Genomic DNA, 22451 nt, shown 5'->3' with positions numbered 1-22451 from the left:
ATAAATTTTGATTCACCTATAACAATCCAAACATAAATTTCAGTAAAACAGATATTTTCACTGCAAAACTGTTTTACCTCTTAGGATCTAACCAAATAAAATATTTATTTTGTGAAATTATGTATCACTGTAGACATTCTTCTCTTAGTATATAGAGACCTTGTAGCTACAACTTAGATAATCATCAATAAATCTTTTTTTTAAAGTATTTAATAAACCAACCTGTTACCTTTTTTGTTTCCTCTTTTAGTACCCTAATATCTAGGCATTTCAGACAGTTAATATTGTGCTATAAAGGAGTTAAATTTAACATCAATGAGTAGTCAGATTCCAGTAGTCTTTTCATGAGAGGACTGTGACATGCGTGCACAAAGATATTGTCTCTCTTATCTAGTATTTTTCTTTCAGCCAATATAGCAAATGTACTGTCTTTGTGAAACTACTAACCATGCTTAATGATCCAGACAGTAAACAAAGGGAATCATCTTCTATAAACACATGATCAAAATTTAGATACTAAATGTATGATTTTAACCTAATTGATCCATGCATTTAGCAGATAGTCCTTGAATATATATTATCCATTAGGCCTCGTGGTATGTTCTACACATAGAAATGTAAATAGTGCATAACCCTTTCCTTCAAGGGGCTTCAAGGGGCTTCAAGGGGCTTCTATCTCTACTAGAGAAATACATTTAAATAGTGCATAGCCGTTTCCGTCAAAGAGTTAAAGCCCTAGTGGAGGCAATAATGGAAGAAAAAACCTATGGGGTGTGTTCACCCCCTTGAATGTGAGTATTTCAAACTTTCACTTTCTGAACCATTTATTGAGCAGGTTTTGATCACCCAATACATGTAAGGAATCTGAACTTGCTGAGTTTTGTTAAAGAGTCTTCTAAGTATTTTGTAATTATTTCATAATTATTAATGGCCAATAATAACACTTACAATGCATAAAGTCCTTATCTAAGAACCTTATGAGTGTTGTTTTATTTTCACAATTAATTTAAGTGGAAGTTAATCTTCATATTATTGTTTTATAGATAAAACTCAAGAAAAAATCATTTTGTGACATATTCAAGGTCCCACAGCTTTCAGTGGTAGAGCCATGCTTTGATGGAGCCCAAATAATTTGGCCCAGATCTCACAATTTTAGCTAATTTAATAATACTGTTTCTTTGGAAACAGAAAAGAGACAGATGCCATTCATTTTGTTATTTATGCGATAAAATGTTTAGGAAATAAATAGATGGAATGATATAATTCCCAGAAACTGTCTCCTCGTGGTTCGTCTCCATAGTATATATGCTGTTTATTTTTTCTACTGTCAAATAAGCAAGGTTATTTACAGTTGGTGGTACTGCTATTTATAATTCTGATTTTTCTACTGCATGCAGCTCATCTTTTTATGTATTTGTTTGTTCATTCTTAAGTCCCACATACTAAACACTGTGGTTGACCCTGTACTACTTGTATGGTGATAAAAACATGCAGAAAACACATACTCTGGACTTGTTGATCACAGAATTTGGAAAGAGACACACAACTGAAAACAAATTACTGTTCGGTCTTCCAAGTTCTTTACTAGAAGTCTCTAAAAATGTTATTAGATGATAAGAAGATAGCAATTTATGCTCAGTAAAAATGCCAGTGAAGACCTCATAGTGATGAGAACATTTATGCTGAAACTTGAAGTTTGAAAATAAGTTAAGAGGAGAAGGGAAAAGAGATAGTTCCATTGGATGTGAAATACAAGAGCTGAAATGATTGGACAAAGATTAAGCTGGCCAGGGTGAATGGAATGTAGAGTTTCAAGAGGGAATGTTGAAAGATAAGGGAAACAGAATACACTAGAGCTAAATTGGAGAAAGTTTAATTTTATCTTATAAATGTACATTTGCAAATGTTATCATATTAAGAGATGACATTGTGAGTTTTTAATTTCAAACATTAACGTAAGGAGTCATCTGTAGGAAGAATAGACTGGAGGAGAAGGAACAAAAGGCAAATAAATACACATTCAGCAATATTTCTTCACCTGTTAGTAAGCAAGGATGCTGCCTTGCTCTGTCGTAAGGCAGACCTCTGCCAGGGTCTGTCGTAAACTTTTACAACTCTCTCCAAGCACCACCCAGTTATTGCCACCTTTGCGTAAAGTCTGCAGAAGGAGTCCCCCTTTCTCCAAGATAAAAAGGCCTTTAGACATGCATTCTCTCAAATACCTATTTCCAGTAAAAAATTTCTCTGATTCTACCAATAATGCATCCTTTTTTCCCCTACCTGCCAATCAGAATTATGTTCTTAATTTCATCAGCTCTTGGCCTCACAGAGGCCTTGCTCTAGTAAATATTATTTTCTGCAATAGGCTTATTTTTCCTCTTTTGGGACTTTTCCTCAGCCTTGCATGGGACTGGATGATGCTAAAATCTAAACAAAGCAAAACAACAAAGTAAAACTCTTCCTTTGATCCCACATGCTATTCTTATCTTTGTCCTCTCAGTCTTATCTTCAAAGCAGAATCTTCCGTGTACTCCAAAGAAACTCATTTTCACCACTTTCTATCCTCCCGTGGTTTTACTCATTCCAGTGCACATTGTTTTGTCTCCACCACTATACGCAAAAAGAATCATGAACTATTAACCCTGAACTTCAGTGGATATTCCTCAATCACAACCTTATTTGGGCTCTCCAGGCATTTCAACTGGTTTGCTCTACTTAGAACTCCCCACTGTCCCTACTTTGTGGCATTGTTCTTTAGTTTTCCTTCCAAATGTTTCCCATACAAATTCTGCCCTAGAGTAATGGTCTATATGGTCTTAATGATTGTGTGAATTAAGAGAAAGATCATTTGGCTAGAAGGATATGACACAGAAGTGTTTTGGAAAATGTATATTAACAGCTGGCTGGTTGTTGTGGGAGAACTCCTGATTTGTAGCATTTATGAATTTCTATGGTGTAATTATCCCCACCAGAGCCAACTTCAAGCTACCTTTGTCAGGTGAACCAAATGACATCATTCCTGAAAATTTAACCATCTTCCATGTGCCACTGAGAGCCATCTCCAGCATACCACTGGATTCAGAAACTTTCTAGCTACATGTCATGAAAAATCAGATTATATTTAGGACTAATTTGACATAGCAATTCTAAATGATTTCATTAGACCCAGAATTTTATTCACTTTCCGTGTTCCCTGTCTACAAATTCAGCTATCTCTAAATACAATTTTGCGGGTAAAACTTTAGCCATTTGCACTTGTTTGAGAGGAAGTAACCTCATGAAGAAAGACCATTAACCCTAATGTTTGGTGAAGTCATAACACTTTCTTTATTATAGCAAGTAGACAGTGGCTAAACTCCTTCTTGCCTCATGCCAAACATTACAAATACCTATTGTGTAACCCAAAGGGGGATGCTTTCAGCGGTCACTGTGCCTACTTATACCCATATTTAGGTAGTGCTAAAAATGAGTTCAAATGCTGGAAGAAGCTATATTTAACAAAAGTTTTCTAACTCAGGACAGAAAACATTCAAACGTTCTCCAAATATATAGAAATTCATGAACATTCTGGCACAGATTAAGAGAAAAGATGCAGTTTTAACATTTCTTTTTGTCTTGAATATTTTAATATTATGCTTTTTAAAAATTACTGTTATGCCTTAATATTCTCTCACAGTTGAGATCACATTGAAAGTATTATTTTCTCCTTATTTGTGCCAGGTTTCTTATACATGATAATCAACCATTTATCACATTAATCACTGTACCCTTCCTTCTACACTGGGTTTTGGAGACAGTTAGTGTGGTTCACAGACAAAGATATGTGGAGTATACTTGGAGATGGTGTGGCCATCATGCATCCCTGTGCTTAACTTTCATCCAAATATTCTGGACTGGTTCCAAGGACCGTAGGTACAGACAGTTATTGCTGCCATCACTTTAACACAATGCCAGCTATCCAAAAGAAAAGTGAAGTTCAGAATTCCTACTATAGTCCAGAGAACTAACAAAATAAAACAAACAAAAACACCCCAGGATATTTAAAAGCATAATAAGGTACTCAGCATACAAAATAAAAATATTTTCATACTTTATGCACATAGCAATAAACAACAAGAAAATGTTGCTTTTATTTTATTTCGTTTGCTTTATTTATAATTATTTCAAACACTAAAGGATTTTAGAAAGTGAAAATATTTCTCCTTTTTAATCCAATCTTAGTTTTGTTTTAGATTTATATTCTTTTTGATATCTTCTTATATAAACAAAAATAAATATATCCAAATATACAATATTTTAATATGCATTGGTTCATCAAAGTAGACTATTCTGAAGCTAATCGTTTTTCATTTAACACCTTACCATGGACATAATTATATAGTAGTACACATAGTATATATTATTTCTACCGTCTCATAGCATACTTCTATGTTATATTTAAACAAGTATCTGAAACTGCTATTTAAAAATTTTAAAAGGAAAGAGAAAGTTTTCTTTACATTTTCATCCAAGTTTGGATAAGTATGCAAATGACTCCGATTTGCCTCCCTTGGCTTACATGACTTCCCTGGTGTTCAGGGCAGAAAGACAGAGAATTGTAACAAGTCATTTCTCCAGAACTCCCTGGAGTGCCAGAGGCAGTTCTGCAGACATAGGACTTCTTCAGCAGATAAAGGAGGAAGGAATACTTGGAAAACGAAACCTACAGACATCCACTACAAAGTGAAACCTCTGCAAATTTAAACGAAATGAAATGCATTTAAAGCATAATGCACTTTGAAAGAATACTCTAAAGCCGACTATTCCAAAGTTGTCCTTATAAGAAAAGTAATTCTGCTCAGAGTCCAATGCAGGATTACTTGTTGCATTTATTTCACGGAGTTTATTAGTATCTATCTGGAACAGTTCTTCGGAATGTCATTAATGTTTATACGTTTTTAATTTAATATGTTATCTCCCAGGTTTCTTTTCTATAAAGAAACTACATTTCTCTTTGGAGTTAGCAATTGTGAGGAGTTATTTTGAGACTGTAAAAATACCCTATTTTTCATCAAAATTAGACCCACTATTTTAACATTGACTTATGTCTGAATCGGTTATTACTATGATCTTTGACAAATGGTGGTTTTTACTAGCCCAATTACTGTTTCTTTGCTTATTCGTTGCCATTCTATTGCTATAAAGAAGACCATTTCCTTCTCTACTACTTGTTTATATGTATATTTATATCTATTAGTATTGATTGATGAATTCCTATTAATTCAAAAGGTTAATACATTGCTATAATGTATTTTGATGTTAAAATTGGATGTAACTCACTTTAAGCATCAGGGTTTTAAAAGCTTCATTTTAGCAAATATTATGCTGCATTTTTAATGAGTGTCTACATATTTTCCATCTTTACTAGAATTGTCTGGGCAGAAAGACCTTGTGTTATTTATCTCTGTATTTCCAATGTCTGACAGAATGCTTGCATAGTAGTAGTGATCAGCAAACATTTGTTGGGTGAATGGAAGGCTGCAATAGCTCTCATGTGAGTTACTTTAATTTTAAAGGCTTTATTGAAGTAGATTGCAATATGCAGAATGGTGCAAAAGGTAATGTAGAACTCTATTAATTATTACAAACTGAATCTTTATGTAAACACCACCTTGGTCAAGAAAAAGACTATTGCCAACAGCCCAGACACTCCCCTCATACCCTACCTATTGATATGGTTTGGCTCTGTGTCCCCACCCAAATCTCATCTCGAATTGTCATCTTCATGTGTTGAGGGAGGGACCTGGTGTGAGGTGATCAGATCATGAGAGCAGTTTATTCCATGCTGTTCTTGTGATAGTGAGTGAGTTCTTACGAGATCTGATGGTTTAAAAGTGTTTAGCAGTACTCCTCTGCCTACTCCGCTCTCCCTCAGTCTCCTGTTGGTCATGTAAGACGTGCCATGCTTTACCTTCCACAGTGTTTTCTGAGACCTCTCCAGCCATGCAGAACTGTGAGTCAGTTAAACGTCTTTTCGTTATAAATTACCAAGTCTTAGGTCGTTCTTTATAGCTGTATGAATGGGCTAATGCACCCATGTTTTCTCTTCAAAATAAGCAAACCAAACCCAAAGAAACAAAACAAAACCCACTATCTTGAGTTCTACGTTATTAATTATTTTAGCCTGTTTTTACATCTTATATGGTAGAATCACCCAGTACTTCATGTGATTTTGTTTACCCAGTGTTACTCTTGTGACATTCATTTACATTTTTATATATTAAAAGGGGTTTGGTTATTTTTTTCTTATATGTTGTTCAATTATATTAATTCCAACATTTATAGACATTTGAATTCCTTCTGTTTTTTTCATAATCATGAAATCAGCATATAAAATCAGCATATAATGCCGATAGGAACATTCCTATACATATCTTTTAATGCCTATGAGTATGCACTCGTGTTGGATATATGCCATGTGTGGAAAGACTGTATCATAATTTATACATACATATACAACATTAAGTAGAAAATGCCAAATTATCATTGTGCAAATTACAGACAGAGTATGAGAGTAGATGTTGCTCTAACTATAATTGAGAACTTTTTTTTTTTTGGTGAGGGGGCATTGGTGGATGTGTATATAAGTAGTAACAGCGCTATTTTATTCTGTATTTTCTTGATGACTAGTAAGGTTGACTACCTCTTCATATGTATATTGGCTTTTAATAATCACTTTTAATGAAGTGCTTATTTAAGTTTCTTCTTAATCAGTCTTACAATGGGTGGCAAATTCTAATAGATATCTTAAATAATATTTTTGTTTGTGATCTTTCCTATTTTATATTTGCTTTCTACTTCAATAATTTCTCCTCTTGTCTTTATTATACTATTTTACTTGCTTAGGGCTAATTTGCTGTTCCCTTTAAAACATTTGAAGATTGATGAGTAGTCATTGCCTTTCAGCCTTTCTTATTTTCCAAAAACTGTCTTTAAGATTATACGTTGACCTATTTGTGATTTTACTAATATCCCACAAGATTGGATATATAGAGTTTTTAATCATCATTTAATTCAGAATGTTTTCTAATCTATTTTATGATTTCTCTTTTGACCCATGGGTTATTTAGAGTGCACTGGCCAATTTCTACAGAAATGCATATTTTATAGACATGTTTTTCTTATGAATTTCTAGTTTAATTGCACTGCAGTCTAAATAATTATTCTGAATAAATACAATTCTTTGAAATTTTATAGGCTAGTTTTAATTTAAAGAATTTATTATTGGCCGGGCGCGGTGGCTCAAGCCTGTAATCCCAGCACTTTGGGAGGCCGAGACGGGCGGATCACGAGGTCAGGAGATCGAGACCATCCTGGCTAACACGGTGAAACCCCGTCTCTACTAAAAAAATACAAAAAACTAGCCGGGCTTGGTGGCGGGCGCCTGTAGTCCCAGCTACTCGGGAGGCTGAGGCAGGAGAATGGCGCAAACCCGGGAGGCGGAGCTTGCAGTGAGCTGAGATCCGGCCACTGCACTCCAGCCTGGGCGACAGAGCGAGACTCCATCTCAAAAAAAAAAAAAAAAAAAAAAAAAAAAAGAATTTATTATTATTATTATACTTTAAGTTCTGGGATACATGTGCAGAACATGCAGGTTTGTTACATAGGTATACATGTCACATGATGGTTTTCTGCACCCATCAAACCGTCATCTACATTATGTATTTCTCCTCATGCTATTCCTACCCTAGCTCCCAACCCCCAACAGGCCCCGGTATGTGATGTCCCTCTCCCTGTGTCCATGTGTTATCATTGTTCTACTCCCACTTATGAGTGAAAATATGCAGTGTTTGGCTTTCTGTTTCTGTGTTAGTTTTCTGAGAATGATAGTTTCCAGCTTTATGTATGTCCCTGCAGAAGACATGAATGCATCCTTTTTTATGGCTTCATAGTATTCCATGGTGTATATTTGCCACATTTTCTTTATCCAGTATATCATTGATGGGCATTTGGATTGGTTTCAAGTCTTTGCTATTGTGAATAGTGCTGCAATAAACATACACGTGCATGTGTCTTTATAGTAGAATGATTTATAATCCTTTAGGTATATACCCAGTAATGGGATTGCTGGGTCAAATGGTATTTCTGGTTCTAGATCTTTGAGGAATCACTACACTGTCTTCCACAATGGTTGAACTAATTTACACTCCCACCAACAGTGTAAAAGTGTTCCTATTTCTCCACATCCTCGCCAGCATCTGTTGTTTCCTGACTTTTTAATGATCGCCATTCTAACTGGCATGAGATGGTATCTCACTGTGGTTTTGATTTGCATTTCTCTAATGACCAGTGATGATGAGCTTTTTTTCATAAGTTTGTTGGTTACATAAATGTCTTCTTTGAGAAGTGTTTGTTCACCCTATTTGTCTATCTTCAAATGTCCCCTTTTATAGGGACATGAGTCATATGGGATTAGGAGCCCACCCTACTCCAGTATGACTTTATCATAACTATTTACATCTGCAGTAACTTTATCACCAAATAAGGTCACATTCTGAGGTACTGGGAGTTCAGGACTTCAATATATAAATTTTTGGAGGAACACAATGCAACCCATAACAGTGCGTATATAGTCCATCTATATTTCATGTGGATAGTGAAGTATTTTTGTTTATATATACTACATTAGTGTTTACATTCTCTTTCTCTGATCTTTTTTTGTTTTTTGTTTTTTTTTTTGAGACGGAGTCGCGCTCTGTCTCCCAAGATGGACTCCAGTGGCCAGATCTCAACTCACTGCAAGCTCCGCCTCCCGGGTTTATGCCATTCTCCTGCCTCAACCTCCCGAGTAGCTGGGACTACAGGCTCCTGCCACCTCGCCCGGCTAGTTTTTTTTGTTTTTTTTTTTTTTGATTTTTTAGTAGAGACGGGGTTTCACCGTGTTAACCAGGATGGTCTCGATCTCTTGAGCTCGTGATCCGCCCGTCTCGGCCTCCCAAAGTGCTGGGATTACAGGCTTGAGCCACAGCGCCCGGCCTCTCTGATCTATTATAATTTGTTTTCTTTTCTCTCCGTTTTTGGTTGATTATTTTTCCCTTGGGGATAATGAAAGGCTTTTTTCTATGATTCTCATTCCTCTGCTCTATCAGCTATTACATTGTACCTTATTTTATATTATTTTATAATATATATTCTTAATTTATTACAAGATGACTTAGTTAATTACTTTGCCAATTTTTAGGCAGCAAACCACATGACATTAAAAATAACTTCTCTGTTTTTATTGAATTTTACTTTTCTATTTTTTTAATTTGTGTGTCATTATTTTAGAACAGTTTTATTGAGATATAATTGATGTGTCATTCAGTCTACTCATTAAAGCTGTGCAATCTAGTGGTTTTTAGTGTATTTACAAAGTTGTGCCACCATTACCATAATCACATTTAGAACACTTTTGTCACCCCACAAAAAACCCATACTCATCAGAACCACTCCCCATGCCCCATCCCCAACCCCATATAACCTTGAGTCTACTTTCCATCTCTGTGAATCTATTGATTTTAGTTATCACATGTAAATGGAATTGTATCATATGCAGTATTTTTTGACAGGCTGTTTTTATTAAGCATGATTTCAAGGTTCATTTATGGTACTTCACATATCCGTATTGCATTATTTTTATTGCCAAACAATGTAGTATTGTGTGAATATGCCAGGTTTTGTTAATCCATTCATCAGCCGATAGACATCTGGGTTGTTTCCCCTTTTTTCCATAATAAGTAATATTGCTCTCACAATTTTTGTATTAAGTTTTTATGTCACCATATTTTCATTTCTCTGGTGTGTAATTAGGAATGGAAATGTTGGGTCATATGGTAACCATATATTTAACATTTTAAGCAATTATATTTTATTGCTTACAAAGTGGCTACACATTTTTGCATTTCCAGAATCAACGTATGAGGATATTAATTTCATTACATGTTCACCAACACTTGCTTTTGTCTTTTTCTTTGGCTATAACCATTCTAGGAATGGAAATGTTGGGTCATATGGTAACCATATATTTAACATTTTAAGCAATTATATTTTATTGCTTACAAAGTGGCTACACATTTTTGCATTTCCAGAATCAACGTATGAGGATATTAATTTCATTACATGTTCACCAACACTTGCTTTTGTCTTTTTCTTTGGCTATAACCATTCTAATGTGTGCAAAGTGGTATCTCATTATTGTTTTGTTTTACATTCCCTTGATATTTAACATATTTTCATATATTTATGGGTGATTTATATGTCTTATTTGGAGAAATGTCTATTTAAATTCTTTGCCCAATTATAATCTGTTTGTCTTCCTATCATTAAGTTATAAAAGTCATTTATATGTTCTTGAATACCAGACCCTTGTCGTAAGTATGACTTTCAACTGCTTTTTCCCATCTTGTAAGTTGTCATTTCATTTTCTTTATGGAGTCATTTGATACTCAAAAGGTTTTAATTTTGATGACATCCAATTACCAATTTTGCTTCATTTTTTATTTGGGATTTGGTGACATATCTAAAAAACTGCTCCCAATTTCAAGGTCACAAAAATTTACACCTCTGTTTTTATCTAGAAGTTTTATAGGATTAGATATTACATTTGCATCTATGAATTAAGTCTGGTAAAGGAAGTGGGTTCATTCTCCATCATTTGTCTTACTTTCTTCCTGGGAATTCTGACAATTACAGATTGTGTTAACAGGCTTTCTTACACTAAGAAAGAGATCAGAGAGAAAACACCTTTAAAGAATTTTCTCATCTTCTGTAGGCTTGGGGCAGTTACAGCTAAGGAGCAAGTCTAGGTTACCACTAAAAGAGCTGCAGAGATACTGCCATTATTAAATCCTCTACTCTTGGGTCTCTTAGGATGAGATAAAATCACTGGCAGGGAATTTTCATCCCAAGTTATGGTATATCTGAACCAAGGAGCCCCGGGATCTCCAAAATGTGCAAATAAACTGTGTAAACTCCCTTGGACCTGGTCTTATTGCTTAGTTGCCTTTCCTTCAACTCACCCTGATAACCCCATGCAGTTTTATATTATTATATAAGAAAGGAGAAAAGCCTTGTACCTTTTTGTTTGATTTTTATCTTTATATCACTCCTTATGTGGAACAACCAAACAGGAAAGCTCCTTTATAGAGAAAAATCACAGAATTTAAAATCATCACATAATTAACAAGTTGCATTTAAGAGACAAAGTGAATATACGTGATTTTAACACACAATTGACTTAATCTCTAAACAATAACATAGACATATCAGTGTTGTCTCCCACAAGTAATTCCGATTAATGAATCCAGAATATGACCTAGATTATATTATTAGCTACATAATATTGGATCATATTATTATATGACTGCATACTCTTATTTATGTAGTTGTCAATGTAATTTATCTTACATAGTGAGATACACAGTCTACAAATCACGAAGAACTATCTTCCAAAACTATACTGAAAAGGTTATTGACATAACCTTTAATTATATACATTACTTTAAGACCAGCCTTCTTAAATCCATAAGGCAGTAGAAGTATAGTAGAGAATATTTTCAATGAAGGTAATAAAACATACTGGATAGGAATATAGACTTTAGATTTAAATATGTATATTTGGAATGGGGGCTATGATTTTCAATAGTTCTTTGACTCTTGATGATTTACTTAGACTCTTGGAACCTGTATTTTAAAGCTATTATAATACCTACATAAGAGTGTCATTTTAAATGTTAGTTGGTGTATTATATACATGCAGATATCTGCGTGTGGGGCGGTTGGGGGGGGGCAGGCGGTATGTATGTGCATGCATGCACATGGTTAAAATCCTAATGCCCTGGTTTTAATCCAAATATCTGGCTTATGAAAAGAGATTTATGTTTTACATAAAGCAAATCTCTATATTTCAACCTATTTCCACATGATTTTTAATTCTTTCCACTCATTTTACCAGACTACCAATTAAGTTTTGTTTTGGTTAGGATGGGTGGCATATATTAAATGTTAGTTTACACTGGTGTTGATGCTTAATGTGTACGTCATCCCAGCTGATTCTCAGTTCACAGCAGACCTCCATATTACATTATGTTTATGTATTTTATCTCCATCATATCTCTGTCATTTTGTTCAGGGAAAAATTGGCTGAAAACATCTCATCATTCAGACTTTTTATTTTTTGCCACTTCTCACCTTTTCTCACTTCCTTGCTACCCTCCCTCATAGCCTCCCTCTTTGTCTTACGCTACCTGGGAATATTTGTTTCATTTCTTCTTTGTCTCTGTTGGCCATAATTGCAAAAAAAAAACTTTTGTGGGGGAGGGATCTTCCAGGAAATCATAGAAAGTGTAGGACAGATCTCCTGACTCCTAGAAAGCATTAATGTTTTCACTATATATTTATAAATATGTTTCATTTATATTCACCATAGAGTTGCTATCCATATGTATGTTGTTGTTTTTGTACTTTTTTCTCCAGGCCACAATTTTTTCATCACCCTCCTCTATGACAGAGAAAAGCAAACAAAAAGCAGCAGCAAACTAGGTGGGATAAGATACAGTAAAAACGTTTTCTCCAAGACTTAGGCCTTCAAAAGCTCATAAAAGTTAACTTTTCTTTACTTTTTTAGTATTTTCTTTAGGTTTTGACTACGTATTGAATAATAGATGTCAAGGTTCTAAATATTTGGCCAGTGGAAAGAATGAACAATGGAATATGTAAAGGAACTAGAACTTTAGGACAAAAAGTTACCATATTGAGTAGCATTTTAATTATCATGCTCCCTCAAGCTTAGCACCAACACAAAGAAAGCAACGAATGAATGGTGGTAGCCAGACTATTTCCATTTCAAATTTTAGTAGTGATAATAGTGTTAGTAGTCATTTACTCATCTAACAAAATCTGAGTAAGTACTTAAAACTTGGCTTCTCCAGAGGGTGCATAAATGAGTACCTGCTCTCCAACAATCCACCACCTACTGATGCATGGTACCAATGGAGCGTAGGCCATAAAATGTCTTTAGAAGACATCTCTCTCCTCCCTGACTCCTTCCACTGCATTAGCAATATCTAATTGGCCAAAAAGAGAAGAAGCATTTGAATACAGGCCATTACTAGTCTCAGGACACACTGAATACTTTTCAATATTTTCAGCCATTTAAAACATTTTTGTGAAATGCATTATTCATACCGAAAAGTGCGTAAAACACACACGTATAGTACAGTCGGTAATTATAAAATGACTGCCATGCAGCTTGCTTTTCAGTGTAGAAATTGAACATGCCGGCCGGGTGCGGTGGCTCACGCCTGTAATCCCAACACTTTGGGAGGCCAAGACGGGTGAATCACGAGGTCAGGAGATTGAGACCATCCTGGCTAACACGGTGAAACCCCGTCTCTACTAAAAATCCCAAAAAAAAAAAAGAAAGAAAATTAGCCAGGTGTGGTGGTGGGTGCCTGTAGTCCCAGCTACTTGGGAGACTGAGGCAGGAGAATAGCGTGAATCTGGGGGGCGGAGCTTGCAATGAGCCGAGATGGCACCACTGCACTCCAGCCTGGGGCAACAGAGCGAGACTCTGTCTCAAAAAAAAAAAAGAAATTGAACATGCCAGTACCTTCAAATCCTATATGTCCCATGGAAACTACATTCCATCCATTCACTGGCAAATAAACATAATTCACACATTATGTTAATCACTTAATTTGCTTTTAGTTATGATTCTGTCACCATTTAAATATGTCCTTAGTTTTGAAATTTATATATAAATAGAGTCTAGAGTATTCACTCATTTTGTCTTTCTTTTGTCAACATTATGCTTACAAGCAACATGTTACTGCTAGAGTGGTTCATTTCCATTGCTTTATAGTATTTTCTTGTTCTCTCCAATTTATATTTCTTTTCTACTCTGAATGGGTAACTTGGTTGTTTCCAGTTTGACATTATCACAAATGACACTGCTGAAAGGAAAACACTTTTTGCATGGCTCCTAGCCTGACATTGTTGAAATAAAAATTACATTGAGTATTATTTTAGTTTTAGTTTTTTACATAGTCTTATTAGTCTGTTTTCACGCTGCTGATAAACAAGTACCCAAGACTGGATAATTTATAAAGAAAAAGAGGTTTAATGGACTCACAGTTCCACATGGCTGGGGAGGCCTCACAATCATGGTGGAAGGCTAAAGACACATCTTACATGGCAGCAGAGAAGAGAGAAGGGAAACTGCCCCTTATAAAACCATCAGAACTTATGAGACTTATTCACTATCAGGAGAACAGCAAGAGAAAGACCCACCCCATGATTCAGTTACCTCATACTGGGTCCCTCCCATGACACATGGGAATTGTGGGAGCTACAATTCAACACGAGATTTGGGTGGGGACACAGCCAAACCATATCAATAATTGTGACCATGGTGCACATTTGACTTTTAACTCAATTTTTAATCTAAATATTTTTTATTAGTTTACTATGGCTGTGAAATTAATAAAGACTGAAGCTTTAAAACAGTACACATGTATTATCTCCAGTTGTCATGCAGTAGGAATCTAAACCCATCTTAGCTATGTTCAAGGCTATGATAAATGTATTGGCCTGATTGAGTCTTCTGTTCAATCAGAACAATGTATTGGTCTTCTGTTCAAGGCTATGATAAATGTATTGGCCTGATTGAGTTTTCATTTGGAGGCTTAACTAGGGAAGAACTCACTTCCAAGCTCTTCCAAGTTGTTGGTAAAATTCATTTTCTCACTGCTATGGAATTATGACAGTTTATTTTTTCAAAGCCAGCAATTAAGAGAGGGAATCTTCTGTTTGGAGTCTCTAACTTCAGGAAAAAGACCTTCCGTCAAATGATTCGCCCAATATGACATCCCCCAAGATAACTGTATTAGTCTGTTTACCTGCTGCTAATAAAGACATACTCCAGACTGGGTAATTTAAAAGGAAAGAGGTTTAATTGACTCACAGTTCCACATGGCTAGGGAGGCCTCATAATCATGGCGGAAGGTAAATGAGGAGCAAAGTCATGTCTTACATGGCAGCAGGCAAGAGAGCATGTGCAGGGGAACTACCCTTTACAAAACCATCAGATTTCATGAGACTTATTCACTGTCATGAGATCTGCACGGGGAAAATCCACCCCCAGTGGGTCTATCCCACGACACGTGGGGATTATTACAATTCAAGGTAATATTTCGGTGGGGACACACAGCCAAACCATATCAATAACTCTCTTTTTACTAACTCAAAGTCAAATAATTAGGAGTTGTACATACATATACAAACTGCCTTTTTTACTGACATTTAATACTGATTGGAAGTTAAAACTTTTAACTACACTCAATGGAATAAGATTACACAAAAGTGTATACACCAGAGAGTAGCAATAACAGGGACATCTTAAAATTATGCCAACATACATTGTAACATATTTTATCATTATTTTTAACCCTCAAAGATTTTTTATGACTGTGTTATATTACAACCAACCAGGTATATTATAAATCACCTAAATACTAGATTACCAGTACATGTTTAGGTTGTATATGTCAGTTTTTAAGGTTTGAAAAATTCCAATAATATCTGATAAATATTTGGGCCTTGATATTCTCAGCTAGGAGTAGGTGCTTTTAAAAACTGGAAGAAAATGTGGGATGGGACCTTACTTAAAAACCATCTGATTCTATTTTTTAAATCCTAGGAACAAAAGTAGATACTAGATTTATGTCATTAAAAAAGAAATGCTTGCACCAATAGCCTTGCCAGCTGAAAAATGAAAAATAATAATCAAATCAAAAGTAATTATTATTTTGTGTAATAACAAATAACAGTAAAAAATACTCCCAGATTTAGGCCAGGTGCAGTGACTCATGCCTGTAAGCCCAGCAATTTGGGAGGCCGAGGCAGGTAGATAACCTGAGGTCAGGAGTTTAGGACCAGACTGGTCAAGATGGCAAAACCCTACCTCTACTAAAAAATACAAAAATTGGTTGGGTGTAGTGGTGGGCATCTGTAATCCCAGCTACTCGGGAGGCTGAGTCAGGATAATTTCTTGAACCCGGAAGGTGGAGGTTGTAGGGAGCCGAGATCACACCATTGCACTCCAGCTTAGGCAACAAGAGCGAAACTCCATCAAAAAAAAAAAAAAAAATTCCCAAATTTATACAATGGAGTGGTCTCAAGAAATTTTAAATGCCACATTCTTATTGTCTGCAAAGCAGCCATATCTATCCATTATATCCTCCAAGGTTTTCTACTCACAGATTTTATTTAATACCAGTATCCTGTTTATTTCAACAACTCTCCCACCCTGATTTAAACCAGAAAGTTACCTTCAAAAATAGATTACCCCAATTAATTTATTATCTCTTAGCACATTCCAACTTTTTTTCCTACATTCTAATTAATATTACTCTACCTGCTCTTTTACCTAAGCCAAAGATGAGGACATTAGCCAACACTTGGCTTAGTCCACATATGTAACCAATAACCAGGTTGGAAAGCTTTTTATTATTATCATTTTACATTCTTATGGTTAGGGAATGTGGGCTCAATGGCTTTTTTAAAATAGGAATTTATTTAGCTGGCTTGAAATAAAAATTTCACCTAACTATCTAACTTACTCTCAAGAAATGCTTCAGAGCCTGAATGAACAGTGCCTGTCTGCTGTGATAGATGACAGATGTAGGCTAAATGTGTTTACTCACTGTAATCATCATATAATATTTGTTTTTAGTAATTTTGTTACAGCTTAGAGATATACCTGTCAAAAACTTCTCATTTAGTAGAGAACTTTTATGACTATGCCGAATCGCTAATGTGGATGATTTAATATTAAAAGAACCCAAGTTACTCTTAACTTTTTGAAAACTTTACAGAAAAGATCTACACACAAAAAGTGTCTAAAGTATCTATAGACATATAGACTTGAATGCGTGCTATGTTTTTTCCTAATCATGTTAGCATATTCATATTTGATGCTTTAATGATTTAAAATCATACTGTAACCAAGTGAAATTAGTTTGGCTGTAAATAACAGACTTTTCAAAATAGTAGTAGTTTAAGCATGTTAAAGAGTAATCCAGGGCTGGTAGAGCAAATTCAAGACAATTAGGAATGACTCTTTACTATCCTTGCTCATGACTCTCATCTTCAAGGTCACCTTAATGTCCCAGTTTGCTGCTAGAGTTCCACACGTTATATTCAAACTGTAATTCTAAAGAAGGCAAACAGCACAGGACAAGTAGGGTAGATCCCATCTCAGTTATCTCCTTGTAAGCAGCCTGTTCTGAAGTTCTCAACATTTTCGCTTATGTATCGTTGGAAGGCACAATTTACAAAACAAACTTCATTTTGGGCAATGCAACAGGTAAAAATTAGGTTCTTCTAAAGAGGGACAAGGGGATATTGGAAATGCAACTAGTACTTTCTCATACACACACATAACACAGGCACATAAGTGTGCGCACAGATATGTGTATAGATTTGCATACACAAAAAGTATATATGATAGTTTATTCTATTTTTCCACTAAACATTTGTCTAAATTCCACTTCTTTATGAGTCATAAACATTTTAATGACTTGATTTAAAATTCATTTAGTTGATGTAGCATTGTTCACCCTAAAATTGGTAATAGGCTGTTTCCACATTTTTATTGTTCTTGCTTACTACACTGCTGCAATAATGACTGCTGCTGCTGCTGCTGCTGAAGGAGAATCTGTCCTGGGCCAGGCATTTTGTTAAAGAGTTTATATTTACAATAGGTGAAAAAAACTACATCTTGATCCTATTTTCGGCATAGTGCAGGATTTGAAGGAAACACAAACTCAAATCACAGAAACACAATTAATGCAGAGCTTTCTTACATTTTTCTTTAGAGTAGAAGAGCAGAGTACACTTCCCAAAATACAATAAAATGTACTAAATACTCTTAACCCTCCATTTTCCTAAGACAGAAGAGAGAGTAAGGGGGGGGGGGGGGGGGAGAGAGAGAGAGAGAGAGAGAGAGACAGAGAGAGAGAGAGAGAGAAAGAGAGAGAGCAGAGAGCAGAGAGAGAGAGCAGAAAGGAGAGAGAGAGAGAGAGAGAAAGAAATTGCTTTCAGTGATATAAAATCTTCCATATGGTGTTAGTTTGTCAAAATATTTCTGTAGGAGTACTGCCGGAACTTTCCACCCGCACACATACTTAGTATTTATACCCTAGTAAATTCACTTTTCTTCCTTCTCTATGTGGGTATGCCTTTCTTCTCCCATTTTTCATGTTCACAGAGTCTCAGCTATTCAATTTGATTTTCTGAAAGCGATAACTAGGCTACCTCAATGCCCCAATAATATGAAAAGAAATTATTTTCTGAAGAATTTTCCATATTTCTAGATGTCTGAATTCTGTCATACAGCATCTCTATATGGATGATCATTCTTTCTGCATTGCTTTACTACTGTGTTTCTTTAATTGCTATGGCAACAGCACAACAGAGCCGATATAACCACAGGGACTATAGTTACAAGAAATGCTAATACCCTAGGGAAACTGAAATACAGTGGATAGTATGACATCTCTATGGCTCAGAGATTCACCTTTCAGAATTTCAAGGGAAAACTGAATAAAGTAATAAATCATTTATTAGATTTGAAACACCAGTTAATAACATTCAAATTTATATTATAACCTTTTTTATGTCAAGCTGTCATAAATCAAGGTGAATTCTGGGAAAGAGGCTGCTATATTATCGGAAATTGGAAGAAACAGGGGTCATCTACTGTGCTGAGGTAGCAGCAAGATGATTTCATTGCATTTCACATTTGTGGCAATGTTCAATGTGTGAACCTTTCCTAATTCCTGTGACCATTGAAGCCTAATTATCCTGCAATGAGATGCAGTAGAAAGAGAACTAGGACATTAAATTCAGGTTGGAATCTTAGATACCTAGTAATGCCTTCTGACCTTCACTGAGATTCAGATTCCTCATTAATCAATGGTGTAGAACTCAAGATCTTTTTACTCTGATGCTTTCCAAAAGGCACAGATATGTTGAGGCAAACACCTTCAGGTTTGACATTGATAGGGAGCAACAGGGCAATATCACAGCAACAATAGTCTGTAACTGAAAGGTAACAACTCTGCTTATTTATCCGAAGCTACATGCCTATCTACATTTAATATAGAATATTGGTCTTTGCTATACTTTCTTGAGTCCTTTTCCCTCTTCCTCATAATACACTTTAATTTATCAAGTAGAGGAATTTGACTATCCTTGTTTTATTGTACCTTCAAAAGCAATGCCCCAGGGAATGTACTTTTCACAAACAAAGTGGATAATCAAATTATTTATCTAAATGAATATATTAGTCCATTCTCACACTGCTAATAAAGACATACCCAAGACTGGGTAATTTATAAAGAAAAGAAGTTTAATTGACTCACAGTTTAGCGGGGCTGGGAAGGCCTCAGGGAACTTACAATTATTGTGGAAGGAGAAGCAAACACATCCTTCTTCACTTGGTGGGAGCAAGAAGTGCTGAGCAAAAGGAGAAAAAGCCCCTTAATAAAATCACCAGATCTCATGAGAACTCACTCACTATCACAACAACAGCATGAGGGTAACCGCCCCTATGATTCAATTACCCCCCACTTTGTCGCTCCCGTGACACATAGGGATTGTAGGACCTGCAAAATTGAGATGAGATTTGGGTGGGGACAAAGGCAAACCATATCAACAAATAACCATCTACTCCCCAGATTAATTGTACTTATCTTCTGGAGGTACTACTGGTTTAATTAATTGAAGTTTTATATATAAATTATCTTCCTCTTTTCTACACACATCACTCCCCTTTCCCAAATATTTCTCACTTATTTCTGCACATGCATAGGAAATTCTCATGATCAACAAAAATTCATTTTAGGGAACAATTGCCACCTGTGCCAGCTGACTCAACTCCAAACTACTGCTGTTCTAGCACTGTAGGGAATCTTCACAGCCTCTTAGCACTGGCCTTTTCTAGGCTGCTTTTTCTCCCCAAGCCATTTTCTGCAAGAAAGAATACATTTACCTTTATGGTTCCTAGTAGTATTTACTGGTAGGATCCATGGGTTCCCAATATCACATAGAGTCTCTATAGGGCGATTTCTGAGTAGGCAAGATAGGTGACAACTCAAGCCATACCAATTAAAGAATACTGAGCTTTCTTTACATACAGAAATCACTCTCTTGTGTGAGGTAGAATTTATACACTTAAAAGAAAACTTAGCATTGTGAATTAAATTATTTGGGTGACTTTAGTCATGTTTTCACTTACCAAAGGAAAATGAATGACTATAGCTAAGTGTGTCATTTTGGTTGCCTCCCAAGTTGTTCTGATGTCTTTACTATGTGAAAGAAAAGAGTCTTTAGGACCCCAAACTCATAATGCCGAAGGGAAAATTAAGGTTGGAAACTGAGTCATGCAATACTGTCTTCCTTTTGTTCCCCAAAAGAGAGCTGTTATATCACAACCCTGGGTCCTGACTTCATACATAAATCAAGTTCCCACAATAGGCCACATGTTTACCCAGCTGGCCTCCCTCACACATTTCTCATGAGGAAATTCCCTGTAAGCTTCTAAATCTTTCAGAATACATATGTAACCTGAAAGATACATATGAATACATGTAAGGGAGATATACCCCTCTATAAACTACTGCTAACCCCAAGTTCTGTTTTATCTCACCCTGACTATGTCAATTACCAGTTTATCTTCACAGGTGCAGGACAAGAGCAGATCAGAAATCATTCCTCCACCTACCCAGAGAAGAATGCGTAATTGACTTCTTCTCTATTGTATTTGTTCATGTTTCCTATATTTTATGTAAAATGTAGACATACTGAACACCAGAGGAATGCATAATTGTCTTTTTCTTTTACTCCATTTCACATGTAAAATATAGGTTTACTGAGCACTAATCAGAGTCTCAGAAGAATGTGACCATTTTCCTTACTACCTACCTGCCCTCTCTCTTTTTTTTTAATTTACTTTTTATTATTATTATACTTTAAGTTCTAGGGTACATGTGCATAACGTGCAGGTTTGTTACATATGTATACTTGTGCCATGTTGCTGTGCTGCACCCATCAACTCGTCAGCACCCATCAACTCGTCCTTTACATCAGGTATAACTCCCAATGCAATCCCTCCCCCCTCCCCGCTCCCCATGATAGGCCCCGGTGTGTGATGTCCCCCTTCCCGAGTCTAAGTGATCTCATTGTTCAGTTCCCACCTATGAGTGAGAACATGTGGTGTTTGGTTTTCTATTCTTGTGATAGTTTGCTAAGAATGATGGTTTCCAGCTGCATCCATGTCCCTACAAAGGACACAAACTCATCCTTTTTGATGGCTGCATAGTATTCCATGGTGTATATGTGCCACATTTTCTTAATCCAGTCTGTCACTGATGGACATTTGGGTTGATTCCAAGTCTTTGCTATTGTGAATAGTGCCGCAATAAACATACATGTGCATGTGTCTTTATAGCAGCATGATTTATAATCCTTTGGGTATATACCCAGTAATGGGATGGCTGGGTCATATGGTACATCTAGTTCTAGATCCTTGAGGAATTGCCATACTGTTTTCCATAATGGTTGAACTAGTTTACAATCCCACCAACAGTGTAAAAGTGTTCCTATTTCTCCACATCCTCTCCAGCACCTGTTGTTTCCTGACTTTTTAATGATCGCCATTCTAACTGGTGTGAGATGGTATCTCATTGTGGTTTTGATTTGCATTTCTCTGATGGCCAGTGATGATGAGCATTTTTTCATGTGTCTGTTGGCTGTATGAATGTCTTCTTTTGAGAAATGTCTGTTCATATCCTTTGCCCACTTTTTGATGGGGTTGTTTGTTTTTTTCTTGTAAATTTGTTTGAGTTCTTTGTAGGTTCTGGATATTAGCCCTTTGTCAGATGAGTAGATTGCAAAAATTTTCTCCCATTCTGTAGGTTGCCTGTTCACTCTGATGCTGCCCTCTCTTTTATCCCTCCTGCTTGCTCTTTCTCCTTTAAATACTGAAGTTTCCAAAACCCTCTTGGGAAAAGTGCACAATACAGAGGCTCCTATGCCTTGTGTTTTTCCCTGAAGCATCCTCACACTTTGGCTAAACAACCTCCATCAATTGAGACACTCATCAAAATCGCTTTTTGGTTAACAACCACAATAATCTGCTAGCACCTTTAAAATGTAATTTGATTGTAAAGAGAGACAAATAAAATAAATGAGTAAATGACATAATGAATGTAAAGTGTCATTGTTTACAATATGAGAATTAAAAATCCTTTATATGAAAGTTCTACATAATCAGAAAAACACAATATAAATAATATTTACCACTAACAACCTAGTAAAATAGGAAGAACATGGCTTTGGGAAATAGATCTCTCTCTCTCTCTCTCTCT

At 35.8% G+C, this 22451-nt stretch overlaps 1 protein-coding gene across 4 annotated transcripts in view; it reads left to right on the top strand.

Annotated features, from left to right (window-relative positions):
• LRFN5 (leucine rich repeat and fibronectin type III domain containing 5) overlaps nucleotides 1-22451 on the top strand; it is a 286079-nt gene that overhangs the window by 236390 nt on the left and 27238 nt on the right. The gene's annotated exons all lie outside the window — the stretch shown is intronic.

Source organism: Macaca thibetana, chromosome 7, assembly GCF_024542745.1.
Source record: "Macaca thibetana thibetana isolate TM-01 chromosome 7, ASM2454274v1, whole genome shotgun sequence".
Taxonomy (NCBI): domain Eukaryota; kingdom Metazoa; phylum Chordata; class Mammalia; order Primates; family Cercopithecidae; genus Macaca; species Macaca thibetana.
Note: the sequence above shows the minus strand (reverse complement) of the source record. Positions and strands in the feature narration are given on the sequence as shown.